We start from the raw sequence: 16,876 nt of genomic DNA on the forward strand, positions 1-16,876 counted from the left end.
TAACAACTACAACTTCTCAGTCTGAGGCTGCTTACTGTTTATTGCACCAAAACGTGTAGTGTTTTAATTTCTGAACCACCTGGCAGAAATCAGGCAGCAGGGCCGTGCTGGGCTTTGTACGCTGGAGGTGAGAGCATTTCTTTATTTTACCACCTGAGCAGCTGTATGGCAAGAAAGCACGGTGTCTCCTGAGGTTGTGAGGGACAAGCAAACACGTTAGGGGAATGCCTGCTACAGCTGCATTGCAAGCTGCAGGGTGCTTTGCTAGCAAAGCAAGTCTGTCTGGGAGAAGAAATTAAAGTTTGAATTCATGTTGTTGCTCTAGAAGTGAAAAAAGCAGTTGAAACGGAACTCATCTGTAACTTGAGGATGTTTTGACTGGACACGGGCAGTTTTCTTCAGTGCTCTACGGTTAAATAAAGAAGGAAAAAATAGTAGTCGTGTTCCAGGAGATCTCAAAATATTTTCCTTAGCTACAACAGTGAAGAAGAACCAATAAGCACAGCACAATAACTGTACAACCCTGAGTTCCAAATAGCCGTAAACTGGGCACATTTTTTCATGCATGCTTTTTTGTTTGAACTTCTTCCCCTCCAGGACTGCCTCCAGTCGGCTGAGGTGACCGCGGCAGGACAGCTCTCAGGGTGGGCTGCTGCAAACCTCTTGCTGCCTGATGTAACGTGGTGTTAATCTCTGCTTTTTCTCCTGCATCAAACAAACAAACAAAAACCTACTTTGCACTCAGCTTCTCCTTAGAATCAGGAGAAAATGTGTTAGTGTTTTCTGGGGACAAAACTGCACAGAGGGGCTCGACTGGGGGCTACACGCTCGAGGGACTGGCCCAAGCAATCGTGCCCTTGGACTACCCTGCGAGGAGGATGGATTTGCTTCCTTTGTGATGCATGGAGCTCCAGTTGGTATTCTTAATTACACATGAAATTAAACATACATTTCTTCCAAGGCAGGATTTTATACATTTTTATACATGTTTTCCAAGAAGTCGTTCTCCTTTGCCTTACCAGAAAGGCCCCAGCTGTTATACACAAAGCGTACAAGTAAATGCCAGCTAATTCTTCCTCTGTGAGGAGCCCTGCACGCCTGCAACCAGCCTTTCTGCCACCAAGTCAGAGGTGTGCTGGGAGAGGAGAATCCCAGCTAGAGGCACTGCTTAAATGTCTGTGGCACTAGAAGAAATTCATTTACCAGGCGGCTTTCTTGGGACATGTGCCTTTTGGTTTAGCCTGCTGGCAGTAACAGGAGCGGTGTGGGTCAGGTATTTGTATTTGCACGCGGGCTCAGTATTGTCAAGTCCTGGTCTTTAAATGCAGAAATAAAAATCCTCAGTGTGATGGTGGGCACTAAATGTTTGCGTGAGGCTTCAGCAAGTGGCAGTAGTTCGTGGAGATGTCACGCTGAATTCGGATGCCATTTTGGCAAGAAGGAAATCTAGGAAATAGAGCGAGCTGTGATTGCACTCAGGGCTGGGACACGCCAGGAAGGTCCTAGAGGCACAGTGGGAATTCTTCTCCTGTGCCCACATCAAGTTACTGGGAAACAGAAACAAACTCCGTGGGTTAAAACTTTGTGAAACAGGTGTTAAAATTTTAACAGGTTGTGATCAGTCCTAGGGACTGGGGGATTTAAGAAAATAATTGAGCGAATGGTTCCTGAGGTACGTGTTTCCAGCTGATAAAAAAGCCTGCAGGAGGCTCTCAGGCTGTCAGACGCCTCTGTGGAAGAAAGGCCGGTGTGGAAACCGCCGGCACCAAGGAGCAGAGAGAGCTCGGGAGGCGTTTGCTTGGCAGGTGCTCGTCCTGGTGTTCGCTGCCTCTGAGAAACACCTGCAGCAGGAATACGGTCATACTAGGGAAAAGAAAAATGCCCTAATGGGGCTGAAATGTTGTCTGAACGTTTGTTGAAAATCTCTTAGAAAACCTCCAGTGTGATCAATATATAGAGAGTGATGCGGTGTGGAGTTGGAGCGGGTGTGATCAGATTTGCCCTGTGTAGTTTCCTGCTTTTTCTTTTCCAGTTCATCAAACCCAGCTCGGAGCAGGCTTCCCCCGGCTGTGGTCTGTATTTCCGTAGTGTTCAACGGTATCCAGAGGTGCTGGCGGATTGACATTTAATTTGTTTGCACTGAATTACTTTCCACCAACATACAGGATTTCGAATCCTGTAGGGTTTCCTGTTTCACCCAACCCAGCGCAGGGGCAAGCTGCCAGCAGCAGGGGAGCTCCCGTTCCCTGTGCTTCTCCTCCCTCTTCCCCAGGTGCTTTTTGTGGTCGTGGGGCCGTACAACCACAGGCTCCTAAATGTCCCCTGGCCCTGCTCTTCTGCCTGACGCCAGAGATGTCCCCAAAGGATCAACTCCTTTCGTTCTGTCCCAGCTGCTGTGATTCAGCAGATCCTGTTACTCCACCTACCTTTTACCAGGCATCGCTACCTTCTGCCTACCCCACTTGTTTTCTTTTATTTCTGGACACTCAAAACACCGCAGGTGGAAGTTTTCTGCCCTGCTGTTAGATGAACTCTCCATGGACTTTGTTTCCTCCACAGTTTCACTGCTAAAATAACTAAAAAAAGGGAAATTCCCAATCCCACAGCTCCCTGGAGGCGCTGGCCTGGTAAGGACCCAGCAGCTTGTCGGCTTGCTTTTTTTTGCCCCCAGCTGGTGGCTGCAGGCACGAACTCACGCTGGAGCCAGCGCAAAGGGAGGAGAGGGAACGTGGGGCAGGGACCTCTGCTTGGATGGGTTTCTCTGTACAAAGTTTGTACCCTCAGCCACTTGTTTTTCTGTGCAGCCCTGGCAGAAAGAACCTGCCTTGCCTTCTGAGGGCAGTGCCTCAGGTTAAGATCCTTGTGATAAGAGTATTTCTGTGACTCATGCTCTGCATTTCAGCACCTGCTTTCTACCCCACCCGGTCTGCCATTGTATTTGTTACACCTGTGCCTTGTTGGTAGCGTTCTTCCTTTTCAAATGCTCCCTTTCCAACCCCTTCACTGGCTCCAGGAGTAAGCTGAGCTCCTCTGGCCTTGGTGTCCCACCAGTTCGGTGCTGCTCCCTGTGCTCCTTTCTGTGCCTGCCTTTGGGTGTTAACCTGCTTGTGGTTTTGAGTCAGTCTGTGGGGCTATAGGAGAAATAATCATTTTGTTAGAAATATTGCAGAGGTGTGGGAGACAAGCAGTGGTACTTTCCTACATGATTTTCAGCTACAGCAGCATAAGCCGGCCGTAGTTTGTGCCTTGTGAAAGAAGCAGCTTCCTGGGGAGAAGGTAGGATCAGTAACTAACATTGTGCATGGTTTGTGCGCTCCCATTGTACAGGGATACAGTGAATTCCTTGTCTCTGGTGTAATAAACTGTTACTGCAGGTTGACGAGTGCTCCGTAACGTGCTGGGGTAGCAGAGGCAGAACCAATCTCCTCGGAGGCGCTGTCAATGTTCACTGCAGAGCCACCGGCATCGCAGCGCTCCGAAGCAGACAGAGCACGGAGAGGAGAAACTTTGTGGGGGCTGCATCCGAGGGCTCGGAGCTAAAAGTAGCTGCTGCACTTTGGGAGCTAACGTGTGTTGGCAGCGGGAGCAACAGCACGGCTCCTCTCCTGCCAGCCATTAAGAGAAGTAAAACAGAGCTTTGTGGAGCCTTTGCATTGGGAGCTCCATAAATCCAGCTGGAGGAGATGCGCGGCTCTCTTGGCACCAGCTCCGGGCATCCAGTCACGGAGGCCACAGAAATTGGTGCCGTGCCACAGCCTGGCACCTCCGGGGTGTCCCCGAGCTGGCGTACAGGATGGCTTTGGGGTGAAACGCCTCCCTTGGTGTGTGTGTGCCTCACCTGTAGTGAGCTAAACCTCATGTAACGAAGCTGTCGCTCTGCTAAGGCTTATTCTTAGCAGCGCTCCTCCAGAGAGCAGTGGCGTCTTCCAGACAGGAGGCGGCTAGAAGGGAGTGACCTGCTCCTAGGAAAATGATGAGGTTAGAAGGGAAAAGGGACTGCCTGCCCACCTGGGGCTGGAATAGGAGTTAGAAGTTGATGGTGTTGGCTTGGTGTTGCTTGGTTTGCTTTCCTGGACGTGGTACTGTGATAAACTCAGCAGCTGAAGCGAGAGGTGAGGCGCTGCCTTCCCCTGAGCCAGCACTCCCCACGGCAGCCAGCTTCCATCCCAGCGCGGTGACGCGGTGCTGTATTTGCTGGGTGAGGTAGCTCCTGTTGTCCTGGCCTCGCTGACGGCGTCTCACAGCTTCTCGCTGTTGTGATTTATTTTCGCTTTGCAGTTGGGAACGTGCGCGCTTCCAAATTGGCTTCCGCGCAGCTTGACCTGTCTGGCATCCTCTCGGCTGCGTTTAGGAATTCCTAATTCCTTTAATGCAAAAGCAGGCGTTCCGTTTGATGCGTGTTTCGTGTCGCCTCTTCGGCTTAGCAAAACTTGAGAGAGAAGGCAGAGATTGTCTAATAATAGCTGCAGGTTTTAGGAATAAGGCCCCAGACACAGCGTTGCCTCGCAGCACGGCAGGTGGGGTAATTGGCCTCCTCCTCCCCACCAAGGGAGCGGGCTGGGGGTGGCAGCCAGCTCTGCCTCTGCCTTTTGGATGCTTGGTCTGGGGCTTGGTGAGCTTTTATTTTTATCAATGTAACCTTGAAAGGAAAAAAGATTGCTTGTCGTGTTCATAAAGATAAAGGTGAGTGTCATCTCTGGCTTTGTTTTAAAAAGAGGTGAAGGCAGAGCTTCTGTGATGCACGTACCTAGGGGTAGCACTTCATCACCAGCTGATCTGTAGGAGAGCTGTGGAAGTAGCAGGGAACACGGGAGAAGTGCCTTTGTGCCTCCATCTGCTGAGTTAGCCACAGAAGAGGTGTCTGGGTGTTCAGTCCGTATTGTATGGCAGAAGGCATTCAAGCTGGTAGAGGGAAATAGATAAACAAATTGATGAGTTTCTTGCATGCACTGAAAACAGCTTCACGTGACAAATGTGAGGGCTGAAAGCTCTGAAGATGTTGCAGTTATAAAGGCTCAGGGACATTTTAGAGTAGCAATTTTCTTCAAATTCCTTTCAGCCTGCTCTGAAGGCAACATTTTGAAGGGGTTAAGACAAGAAACAGTGAGCCTGTAATTTTAAAATTGATTCTGTGCAAAATCAATTATACTTCAAAGTATGCTATTCTAGAAATAATAACATGGTTTGGTTATTGTTGCTTTATAAGTTTTGTTTCCAGAGCCTAAAGAAGCTATTCTGCTTTATTTTTCTCATATAAGCCTTCTAGGAATCTCGCCTTGCTTTTAATGGGTTGCTTGTCAATAAGGATTATCCGTGTGGTAAGCATATAATTTTATAAAGAATTTGGAGAGCGAGGGATTAAGCTGCCTTGCTGGAGAACCAGCAATGAAACCGAGACAGTAGAGAGAGGAACTGAATTAACCTTACGAGAACTGTTTTAAATTAGTTCTGAAAAAACTCGTGGATGCTATAAATGGGTCTGAAAACTTCAGCAGAGAAGAGCCTGTTCCCAGCGCTGCATTTAGATCCACGTATTTGTCATCCATTGACTTGTTAGTTTGGGCGGAGCGCGCTGTCCTCTGGAAGGAGTGGGAATCCTGATGCGCGGAAGTGCTGATTTTCTTTCAGAAGCCTGTTTGCTTTTTCAGGTCTCCTTGGAGCTGTAGCTTTGCTGTGCTGGGAAATGGCATAAAGCAGCCCCCTGACCCGATAAACACGAGTTGGTTCTGGCGTAGCTCGGACAGCCAAACCTGGGTGCTCCCCCTCGTACGTTATCCTGTCCCATCCCAGCATTGCCTGGAATAATTTTGGGACCCGTCTTTCTCTTAGGCAGGATGCGATGCCAGGTAGGTGAACGCCGGTACCTTTGGAGCACCTGACGAGCTGTCCCTTGGCACCAGCCCTGCTTGGTTCCTTTTTTTGCCGAGTGCCTTTCTCTGCCTGTATTTTGGCACCAGTCTGTCACACTTGCTCCACGATGCTCCTTCAGGGTGCTGTTCCTAAGGTTTCAAAGGTAACTCTGCACTTCCTGCCTAGCCGTCCCCCCTGATCTGATACTTGTTTGAGCTGCCTTCCAGCTGTACCCACAAACTCTCTGCCCTTTAAATGGGGGGATGCTGACAGAGCTGCAGTCCCCAACAGGAGAGGGAAAACAAATCCGACTCTTTTGCATTTAGTTTTTCTTTGCCCTTGTGATCCATTCTGTAGCCCCATCTTGATGCAGTTGTTTTTGTGGCAAAATCTTTTATTCACTTCCAGTATTCTCACTTGTGTTTTTATGCAGGATTTGCAGTTTATCACATCCTTGAAAGCATCTTTCTCCCTAAAACCTGGGGCTCTCTGGTGTTCTTTGTAGCTCTCTCTCACCCTATGATCGCAATCAACTCAGACTTCCCAGTGGTTTTTTGTCCCAGCCTTTCCTGGGCACTAGTTTATCTTCCTCATCTCCTTCATACTAATTTGTCAGCACCTTTTTGTCCCATCTTTCTCCCTGTCCATGTTCTGGAGTCGGTGAAAGCTGTCCTCTCTGCCCTTTGTTTCTCCCTCCAAGCCTCAGGTTAAGATGTGCAGTTTTCACCCTTCGTTCTCTCCGAGCTAAGCTCTCAGTGGCCAGGCCCCCATCATCTATCACCCTTCCTCTTATCATTTCCTTGACTGGCAGGCTGTACACCCCAGGGCTAAATTTTGCAGCACCACGACGTGCTCATCCATCTCCTCATGCCGGGCGTCTCCTCTTTCTGGCTGCTGTTTCCGAGCAGTGACTGCGTGTGAGGCTGCCGGCCCTGGGCCTACGCTCGGCTCCGAGCTCACGTCCTGGCCTGCTTTCCCTGTTAGGTCCCACATTCCCCCTGCCCTGGCTTCCCCTGCTGGAGGAGCAGCAGTGTTTTTACACAAATCATGGGTTTGGGAGGAAATTTTCAGGTTTTATTCACACAAATTGTGGTCTGGGCTTATATAGCATGAGCACATAGCTTTTCAGAGGTGCTGAATGCAATGTACAGAACAAGGCCAGGCACAGAAAGAGGTGCTAACAGTAATGAAATAAAAACCCACTGCAAAATATAGTCCAGTGTTTTACTCTTTGGTTAGCTTTGCACATGAACTGCGTGGCAACATCCGACTGCTTATTGAGTTCTGATTTATCCCCTTGCCAGCAGAGCTGTTAGTGCCTGGCTTGCCTTCCCCTACCCGTTTATCACTTCTGCAATACGAATGTGGAACACAGCAGGGGGCGGGGGAGCTGTAGTTAAATTTGTTTGTAATGCCAAATGAACACATTCCTGGATTTGAAGCTATTTCTGAAGCCCTCTGGATAACGGGGGATCTGCCCGTGCCGTGCATCCAGCTCTTTGATGGCCAACAGCTCGTGTGGGTAGAGCGAGGAGTTGCCCTGTGGTGCTCAGGTCCTAACTCATCTCCTGGAGAAGTCATCCACTGCAGGTAGCCTTCTGTTAATGCGATGGAGTTCGGGGCCCACCCTTGGTCCAACAAATATCTCTCTCTGCAGAAACCACAGGTGCTTCCCCAGCAGGCAGTGCTTGTGCTCGGGCGCCGTGAGGACAGGGAGAGAAAGCGAAGCAGAACAATGCGTCCTGTGTGTGAAACCAAAACTGCTGAGAGCCCCAGCCTGCCTGCTTTGCGTCGGTGCTGATAGGGGACGATTGTTCCTCGCGAGGCTTTGGCTCTCTCAGGCGCCTTATTCTTTCGCAGGAATGTCAGCCCACTCTGGAGGAGGCTCGGCTGCTGTGACAAAAGCTTTCTGTTTAGTGCCGGTGTTCAGAAAGGGGCTCTGGGTGTCAGATAAAACCTTGTTTAGAAGCTCGGTCCGGTGGCGTCGTTCAGCTGCATCCCCAAATCGCCCGCTGCCATCTGCTGAGCTGTGAGGAGAGGGAACCGTGCAGCCACGGATTTGCAGCGTCTCAGAAAAACCTGGAAATGTCCAGGCAGTGCCAGGTAACTTCACTGAGCATCTCGTGTCTGAGCCAGCCCTGCTGCTCCTCTGCTCAGGTCGGTGTCACGGGGACCAGCACCCCTCCCAGCTACTTCTGGCACCTCCCCCTGTTTCTGTGGGGTTTTGGTCTTTATAATTCAGAAAGTCTGACACGAGCCCGGTGAATTGGGCCCTAGTCATTCCCTAACAGATGGGCCCAAATTGGATATCAGAGGGCTGAGGAGCGTGTAAGCATCCAGCTAAATGTTTAATGATACCAAATATTAAAATCCAGCTCTCCCACAGGCAGTAAAAAACGAGGATTAGAAAGCTACCTAGTGATGTTTAATGGTAGCCTGAGTGGCTTCGGGATGCGAAGAGCAAACACTTTGGGGTTTATGTGGTGTAATAAAGCTCCATAACAAGTGCCAGGCTTTATTCCCAGCCTGGGAATGAATCCTCTCAGAGCTCGCCACTCGCATGCGGGTCCTCTTTACTCACAGAAGATAAAATCGTCTGCCTGTGATGCAGGCACGCGAACGGTTCCCCAGGAGCTGCTAGGAATCTGAAATAAATGATCACAGGCCCGTGTCTTGCTCTTTCATATGATTCCCCAGTCGGATCAATTTAGGCTTCCCCTTCTTAACAACAACTGTGCTGTGAGCACAACGCGCTTGGTTTTTAATTTCTTGGCTCTTACGGCCAAAAAAACCCACGTGTAACCATAGTTGGATGGCTTCGGAGAGACCTCTTTAGGCCTAGTGAAATATAGTTCGGTATCAACTTGGAACTGGTTCCCTTTGGGGACGCTTGGTTTTGGGCTGCTGGACGGAAACTGGATTCATTTCTCCATGAGAGCTGTTGGAGACGCAGCTCTCCTCTTACTGCCTGCCAGGTGCGTGGTGCTGGAGGGAGCTGAAGCTTCGGCTCTGGCTCCTGGGCTTGGTGGCTTCACACGTCGATAGCCGTGTGGCCGGGTGGCTCGAACAGCCTGGGGTTCTGTTCGGAAATACACTTAAATTTATAGAGTGATGAGATGGAAATCCATCCCACGGGAGGTGTGGTAGGCACCATGCTAGGTGGTGGAGCAGGGAACTGAATGACAAAATACCTTGGGTATTTACACAGCCACGGATGCTTCTAGTTGCTTTTTCTCTCAGGTTTTTACAAAGAACTGTATGGGTAATGTTAAATAATCACCTAACATCTCAAACGAGATGGAGGCACCGCAGGTTTTGCTGTAACAGAAAAGCAGGGTGAGTTCTGCTCCTGGTTGTGCAGCAGGAGAAGAGACGGAGGTTTAACAGTATTTGATCCGTCTGTAATCTGTCCCTCTGAATTCATGTGTATTTTTATTAGGCACTCCAAAGTGATATCGAAGTACGATTATAGGGCGAGAGAAAGGGAAATCAGCAGCAGAACAGAACAAAGTTACTTCTCCTCGACCATTGCCACCAGGAATTAATTAGCAGAGCTGTGCAGGCAGAGGATTGCAGGTTCTGTTTTTAGAGCTGTTTCCCTGAAGAGCCCCAAACCCCAGATGTTCTCCCCAGCACCGTGCGCTCTGTCTCACCTCTTTAAAGTCTGTTTTATCCATTTAATCTCAATAGAAAAAAGCTTTCAAACTTTGTTTGACAGAAACTGCCCTGGAACACTTGTAGAGGCAGCCGGTGTTGCAGCACGGTAAATACAGGCTGTGTTAGTTTGCCTGTCCTGGCGAACGGGATCTCAGCTTCTGGTTTACAAGGTGCTGGGACATAGTGCCTGGAGCTGTTGGAATAATTGGGGCGTTCAGGAGAAGGGAATGAATGAGAAGAGCTCTTTAAGGCGGCCGTTCTGCCAAGACTGGGGGAAGCAACGCTGCTGTGATCGTCCTTGGTGCCTCCGTTACGTAAATGCTCGGGATTCTTCAGTTTGCTGTGCGTGGAACAATTGGATGTGCTGATGCTCACCGCGAGCTCAAACACGTCGTGGTGTGCCGGCCAGGAGCCAGGTCACCACTTGCAACCCTGCAACTGGTTCCTGTCCTGACCAAAAGCGGGCACTCAGGTGGGTTTGGTGAGCAGCACCCAGCGCGATGCTCCTGCTGGCAGCACCCCGGTGAGTACCGAGCTCCAGGGATGACACCGGTGGCTGTCCTGCTGCTGCCACCAGCCCCGAGCTCCTGCATGCGGCACGGCGCTGCACAGCTCCCGTCCCTGCTATTTATAGGCCCTGCTGAGGCCGGGCTGCTGGCAGCCAGAAAGTTCTGTGCTAAATTACAGGCCCTAATGATAGTTTTTTCCTGTCCAACTTCACATGTAAGGAAGCAATTAAGCCCTTGGGCAATTAACCGTCAATTAAAGCGTGACTCTTCCTAAATTGCCTCTAAGTAACTGGGAGTTAAGTTCATCGAGATGAGAAAATCAGCAAGCGACACCAGGGGTGCGTCTTCAGAGGGCTCTTGTTTCCACGGTGGTCAGCGAGAGGAGAGCCTTGTCGTTCGCTGCGCCTGGCACGTGCTTGAAGCAGCTCTCCAGCTTCATCAGCGGTAATTGCTGTGATCAATATGCGGTTAATGCAAGTAAAACGAGTTCCTAATTAACTTGGTGAATCAAATCCGTGTCCAGGCTTACTCCTGTCCCTTTTAAATCGGATGAGGTTTTTCCAAGGCTTTTTTCTATGATGTACTAAAACAACTACGTTGTGTTTATGCTTCTGCAAAATGATACGCTCTGGATTTGGTGCATGTGTTTACCTAGCTCCTCTTCATTGAGAAGCATCCATTTTTTAGTTTGCCCATGCTACTTTATGAGCAGACTGAAATACAAAATAGTTTTGGGCGAGGCATCTGAAGTCCAGAAGTTGGTGGCCGCAGGTTTCCCAGCTGCCTTTTGTTATGATTTCAATGCAGTTGTGAATGTTTTCTGTCTTCACAGACAAAGCTGCACTGTCTCAAGCTGATATGCAAAGTGTAGATACCAAAAAACCCTCACGGCTCAGCTCAAAAAGTTGAGGCTCAGCTCACACCTGACAAGCCCCAGGGGCTGGTGAAACCTAGAAGTGAGATGGGGTCGTACCTCCTGGCTGTAGCATGAGCCTTGGGCACGGCTGGGAGGCAGAGGGGTGCTGCTGGGGCAGGGCAGGGGGCAACACCAGGGGTCCCAGCGGGATTTCTGAGCTGGGGGAGATGGCTGAGGGGACACGGGGACAATGAAGGGTGACCCTGGCTGGTGGAAGCAGCTGCTGCCTCCTCTCGCAGCTCCTCCTCCTCTATTATGCCGGTCTCAGCTGGCCTTGGCAGCTCCATCCCCTGTCCCTTGGGGACAAGCCTGATGAGCTGGGATTATCCCGGGCTCTGTTGCCTTTGGGTGTAGTAATTGGCAGGTGTGAAGATATCTGAGAGTTAGGAATGGAAAACACCCCCGTGGTAGCCTGAATGAATATGGATGTGTGAAGGATGGCGTCGGGAAAGCAAATCAGCCTGAGGAGCTGGAGACAGGAGCGCTGGCAATAACGCTGCTACGAGCAAACGGCAGCGGCTTACCCTGCCTGAATGAAGGGCCCCTGGCAGCGCCATTTATCCAAATTGCAGGCTGCAGCCTAGAACTTAAAAGGCACTTCAATATTCCTAAACTGAGGAATTATTCATAGCACGATGTACATCTGAGCTATTTTTAGAAAGTGCCAACGAGAGACCATTCGTCTTACATTTACTTGGGGATTCGGGCTGCTGTAACGTGTGGCGTGGATGACTTCTGTGAAAATGTCTGCTCGGAGGAGGAGGAAAGCAGAAAGTGCAGTGCCTGGCTGCTGTTTGCAAGCCATACATCGCCTGTTAGAGCACAAACATCCTTGCGAGCAGGCAGGCAGCAGAGCCCTGCCTTGAAGAAATGACCGGTGATTTCCCCTGCATGAGCACTAGGGACACACAGACACCGTCAGTGCCTTTCAGAGGCACGAGGAGGATCCTTTACCCAGTGCAACGCTCATTTCACTCATGTTTGTTTTATGAGTGAAGCTGCATTAAACTTTCATTCAGGACAGGCTCCGGCTCTGATCCGATCGGGGAGCAGGAATCTGCCAGACAGCGCTGGGAGGAGCAGCCCGCCCTGCAAGGCCACCCCTCGGGGACAAGGTTTGTCCAGGGAGGTTTGTGTCAAATCGCACTTTGCTTCCTCACTGCCCTCGCTGCTGGGTGCAGAGCTCCTGTCCTCTGCCTGCCGGCTCCTCACAGCCATCAGGCCTATTTTTATGTGAGCTTTAAGTGTGACTGAGGAGAAACCCAAGCCAAAGCCAGCAAATAGAGGAAAGGATTTGCTGCAAAAACATATTTTAAAGTACCTATTTAGTGTAAAGTAGCTTCAGAGGAACCACTCGAGTGCTTATCCCATACTTTGTCATTAATATTTATCTCGGAGCAGCTGAGAAGGCAGCAAGGCCTGTTGGTGTTGGGCCATTAGCGTGGAGGTGAGGCAGAAGAATGCATCAGAGCGTTTGCTGATGATGCAAAACGTCCTTTTCGATACCAGAAATATCATTCTCCTTCTGCTCTTCAGGGAAGCATTTGTGTTAATGGCCTTCACTGCGGTAAAGCCGTGGCCTGGCTTCTCTTCAATCTCGTGGGCGTTCACACCTGGGGTTTGGGAGGAAGAAAGCGTCCTGCGACCTGCACTGAAGCACCGTGTGCGAGGCCAGATTTCTGTCTGAGGCTCCCCCTGTGCTGAACGTGGAGAATTTGGCTCCTGAGATAGCCTGGGGGGGGTTGCTGCTGGTGCTGACTGCCAGTGATGAACGTCATGGTCCATCCTGCAGCCAGAGCTGCTTCCTTGAAGGCTGTCGGTGGGGATATACAGGGAGTAAACTCCTCTGGTGTGTGCTGACCAGAGCTGAGTGCTGGATTAAAGCAGAAATTCTGCTCTTCTTCAGCTCCCACGTCCTGCTATCAGCATTGAGCAGCATCCCGTGGTTATCTGTAACCAAGCGGGTGCCCTCCTTCCTCTTCTGCTGGGGAATTATTCCCAGTTGCTGTCTCCAGGGGAGGTCTGTCGCACACTTTCTTGCCTGTCATAAATATAAAATGTGGCTCGTGTTCACTACTGAGGCGTGAGGCTTTGGTGGCGATCCAAATATAGTACGTTATTAAGGTGCTTTCAGGAGGTGTGCCCATAAAACAAGTTTCAGAATAAGCATCCTTTATCTTTCCTGCACGTTTTGCAGGAAAATGTCAAGTTGACTCTGATGGATGGGCTTTTATTGTGCTCTGCTGAGAGCTCTGATCTATGGGAATCTCTGTAAGCAAGTTTCTGAGGGGGGGCAGCTGGAGAACCACACCTGCGTGCTCTCCCAGTCTCACATCTCCTTTTACCGCTTGCTTTCATCTGTTCTCTTTCCAAGGAAGAGGCTTTTTGGCTCTTTAAGCTTCTTATGCTCCCCAGCTCAAGGCTTCTTCCCTTCCAACACCCCTCTTCAGTCTTACTGGCACAGCGAGAGAGCCCAGAGCTTATTCTGCTCCTTTCCCCAGCAAGGGAAGCAGCAGAGCTGCTCTGAGCCTTTCTCTCTCCTGGGGCTCTCCTTTCCTCTTCTTGTCCTCTCATCCCCTGCCTGCCTCAGCGTTGCTCCTGGGAGTGAAAGGGGCAACCTTCCTGTATCGGGAAGGTCTGTGGCAGTTTGCAGGCTGAAATTCATTGCAGCAGCTCTGACAGCTCACGCTCAGCAAAAATCTGCCCTTCAGTAATGTTAATAACGTGACTTGATGTTGGGATTAATCAGCCTGACAGCTTCCTCTTGGAAGGACGGCTTCCCCCTGGAATGGGAGCTGCTGCAGATCGTCGCGCTTCATATGCAGTGATAGGAGTAAATTAGCAAGATTTAAAGTTTATAAAAAGGGGCTTAAAGAAGTGAATTATTTTTTTTTTTTTCTGCTGTTGGCAAATCGTCAGCTCGGCGCTGGCAGCAATCCCAGCGGCAGCTGTCCCCCAAAATGCCCACTGCTTGTCTGCACGGCAGTGACCAGGCGATACCTGTTTGAAACAGGTCCCTGCAGCTGCTTCTGGGTCCCAAAAAGCTTTCCAGCAGCAAGTGTCCAGGCTGTGAGATCCGGCAGGGTGCTGGGAGTTGTTCAGGAGCCTGGAGCTGTGCAGGGGCACGCGGCTTCTGCCTCGCAGCACCTTGCATCCCAGAGCCACGGCTCACAGACCTGTCATGTTCTTGGCACTCTGTCGGTGCTCAGGCCTCTCAAAGTGTGCTTTTGTGGTTGCCCAGCCCCTGTGCACACATTTCATGCCGTACAAGTTCCTGTACTGCTTGTCCTGGTTGCACTGCAGCTGCATTGTGTTCGGGTCCATAACAACTCCTTCTTCTTTGTATCGCCTTTCCAGGTGAGACCTTGTTTGTGCAGCGCTGTGTTAGCTTTGGTAGGCTTCCAGTGTTGGTGGGCACTTACAAATGTCGCTTTCTCTAACACAGGAATAAGAGGGTGTAGATCAAAGCGGCACACCTTGGCACAGAGTAAGTTGTGCAACATCCTTCAGCTCCTGTTAGGAATTGGCTTGTAAAAGCTGGTGGGGGTGAAAGAAAGCGTCTCTGCGTGGAGTGCCTGTATCCATGGGGAGAGGATTGTGTTTTGCCCAGTTGGCAAGGTTTCCCATCCCAAAGCTGGGTGGTGGGCTCGTGTCAATGCTTAGTGGGAAGGTAAGGACTGCAGTGATGGGACTGATTTCATTGACGTGCATATCCTGAACGCTGAGGTGATGAAGCCCGATGCCAGACGTGCACTGATCAGGAGTTCATTAAATCACATCTTGTTTGCTGGACAAACGCAGCGGAGGAAACTGTCCTTCTGCAAGTGATGCTGGCAGCATTTAAGGCTGAATGCTGTTCCTGGGATAACAAACCAGCTCTGTGCCACTTCCAGCCCTCAGATTTGCATCAGCCCGCGATGACGGCGGAACACCAAGTCTCCTCAGAGCACAGCAGTGCCCACCCCTCGCTTCCCCAAACAAATCTCCTTTGCAGCGCTCCTGCGGCATCAGGAGCAACAAAGACAACCCTTCAGGTTTCTTGTAAGAAAAAAAAGCAGGGCGAGCGCGTTGTTGGATTTCCTCCTCCAGCTTTTCTGGGAACGGCTCTGCATTATTTATCTTTAAACAAGTTTTCTCTGATTTGACTTTTTTTAAGAGACAGCCTTTGGAAGGAAAATTCTGTTGCATTGTGTATAAAGCAGGAACTCGTGTAGTCCTTAGCTATGGTTTATATATTATACATGGTGCTGGAAGCATAAAAACGTGTGTGTGTATTTATACGGACGTGTTGCTGTCTGAAATACTCCAGGATTGCCTTGGATTGGCAGCCCTGGGTGAATTCCTGGCCACTGCAGATTGCCAGGCAACACGAGCTGTGGCTGTGCTGAGCGATCTCTGCCAGAAGCCCCAAATCCCATTTCTATTTAACGTGCTTGGTGCTGGTGTCTCCCCTTGCTTTGGGGAGATTTTAATGGCTTGGTGTAAACCACTGAGCGTGAATCTCTTGGGTTTCCCCTTTCAAAATCTGGCTGTTCCTGGTAGTGCACTTCCAGACGTTCTCCTGGAACTGAAACTTTACCTCGTGCTTTCTTTGCTTGTGTCACGCCTGCTCCTGGGCTCTGGGTGCAGTAGGTGTCTGCGGGGCGGCTCTTCCAGCTGGCCAGAGCCCCCTCAGCTTTCCTGAGCTCCCTTCTCGTCCCTGCTCCTCTGTCTCACCTTTTTCAGCCCACAGGGGAGGTCTCGGTGGTGACTGGGAGGCAGCTGGAATTTCAGCAGCATGAAGGATTTCAGAAGTGGAACCGAATCCATTTCCTTAAATAATTCTGTAGGTCAGCAGCAGCTGGAATAACAGTCATGCTGCTGATCCTTTGCTTTGCGTGCTCTCTGCTTGCTAACATTTAAAAATACTGCTCAGACATCCAGTCATCGGAGCTCAAATTCAGCAGCACAAACCCAGCTCTGACTCTTACACACGGGATGCAAATTGTTCTTCACACACAGCACATCCCCCAAAACCTGGGGGCTGTTCTCCAGCAGGGATGGCCCTGTGCAGCCCCTGCTCCCCAGCTTGGTGCTGCTGAGCCACGATTGCGACTTCAGGGGGCTTTTGGTAAAAACAGGTTTTTCTAACTTGCCTTATGAACTTGGGTTTGTAAACCTGTTCTTCGAAGTAGTGGAAGGAGGCGGTGCCGTGCACTGAGCTTCGCCTTCAGTCATCTCGCAGGGTACCTGCCAACAAGGTGCTTGATGCTGTATTCACCAGTGATTTCCATTAACACCAGCAGCAAAAATTACATCTGAAATTCAAATCTTGACTCTATCACGGCATCCTTTAATTCCGAGCTGAGGCTTTTATTTTGTTTCTGAACTGTATTCATTAAATGTTTACACTGTGGTGGATTTAGGGAGAAAAACCTGACACGTGAGCCCTGCGCCAGCAGCAATTTGGTCACTTCAACTTCTGGAAGGAAAAACCTGGAGATCAGTGATTTCAGGTATTGTACAGCACCTCTTCTGTGAGCCATACACAGCGAAGCTGTGCATGCACCCACAGACCTGGCAGGTGTAGGGGAACTCCTGCTCCTCTGCTGTGGGGTTTGCACAGATCCTTAGGGTGTCCTGGGCAGGCAGGGCCCCGTGAGGATCGCGGCGTCCTAAGGTTCATGAAGCACTCACTCCAGCAGCATTAAAATAACAATGTTCATGTTTTAATCTTAAAAGTTCAACATCCTGGAGTTAAGTTCCTAATCCCCGTCCCCTGTACCACAATCCCCCCCCCCCCCCCCCCCATGTTTAGTTTCTGTGCTATTCCCTGCATCAGCTGCAGCTTTAGGTTTAATTTGCATCTTTTTCCTTCTGTAGTGGTGCTTTAATGGACAATGTGATGCTAATTCGGTGTTAACAGCTGAAAAAAAAATAATTTCATCTGATTAAATTAAAATGC

The 16,876-nt window shown here is 50.1% G+C and overlaps 1 protein-coding gene across 4 annotated transcripts in view; it reads left to right on the forward strand.

Moving 5' to 3' along the window:
* Positions 1-16,876, forward strand: part of PPM1L (protein phosphatase, Mg2+/Mn2+ dependent 1L) — a 66,083-nt gene that overhangs the window by 15,884 nt on the left and 33,323 nt on the right. The window contains exon 1 of one of the 4 annotated variants that reach the window (XM_084291823.1): positions 3,171-3,276. The exons of the other annotated variants lie outside the window; for them this stretch is intronic. The gene's annotated coding sequence lies outside the window, so the exon portion shown is untranslated. Of the gene's footprint in view, positions 1-3,170; positions 3,277-16,876 lie in introns of those variants that run through there. 4 annotated transcript variants of the gene reach the window in all.

Source organism: Netta rufina (assembly GCF_964035555.1).
Source record: "Netta rufina genome assembly, chromosome: 9".
In the NCBI taxonomy this organism is placed as follows: domain Eukaryota; kingdom Metazoa; phylum Chordata; class Aves; order Anseriformes; family Anatidae; genus Netta; species Netta rufina.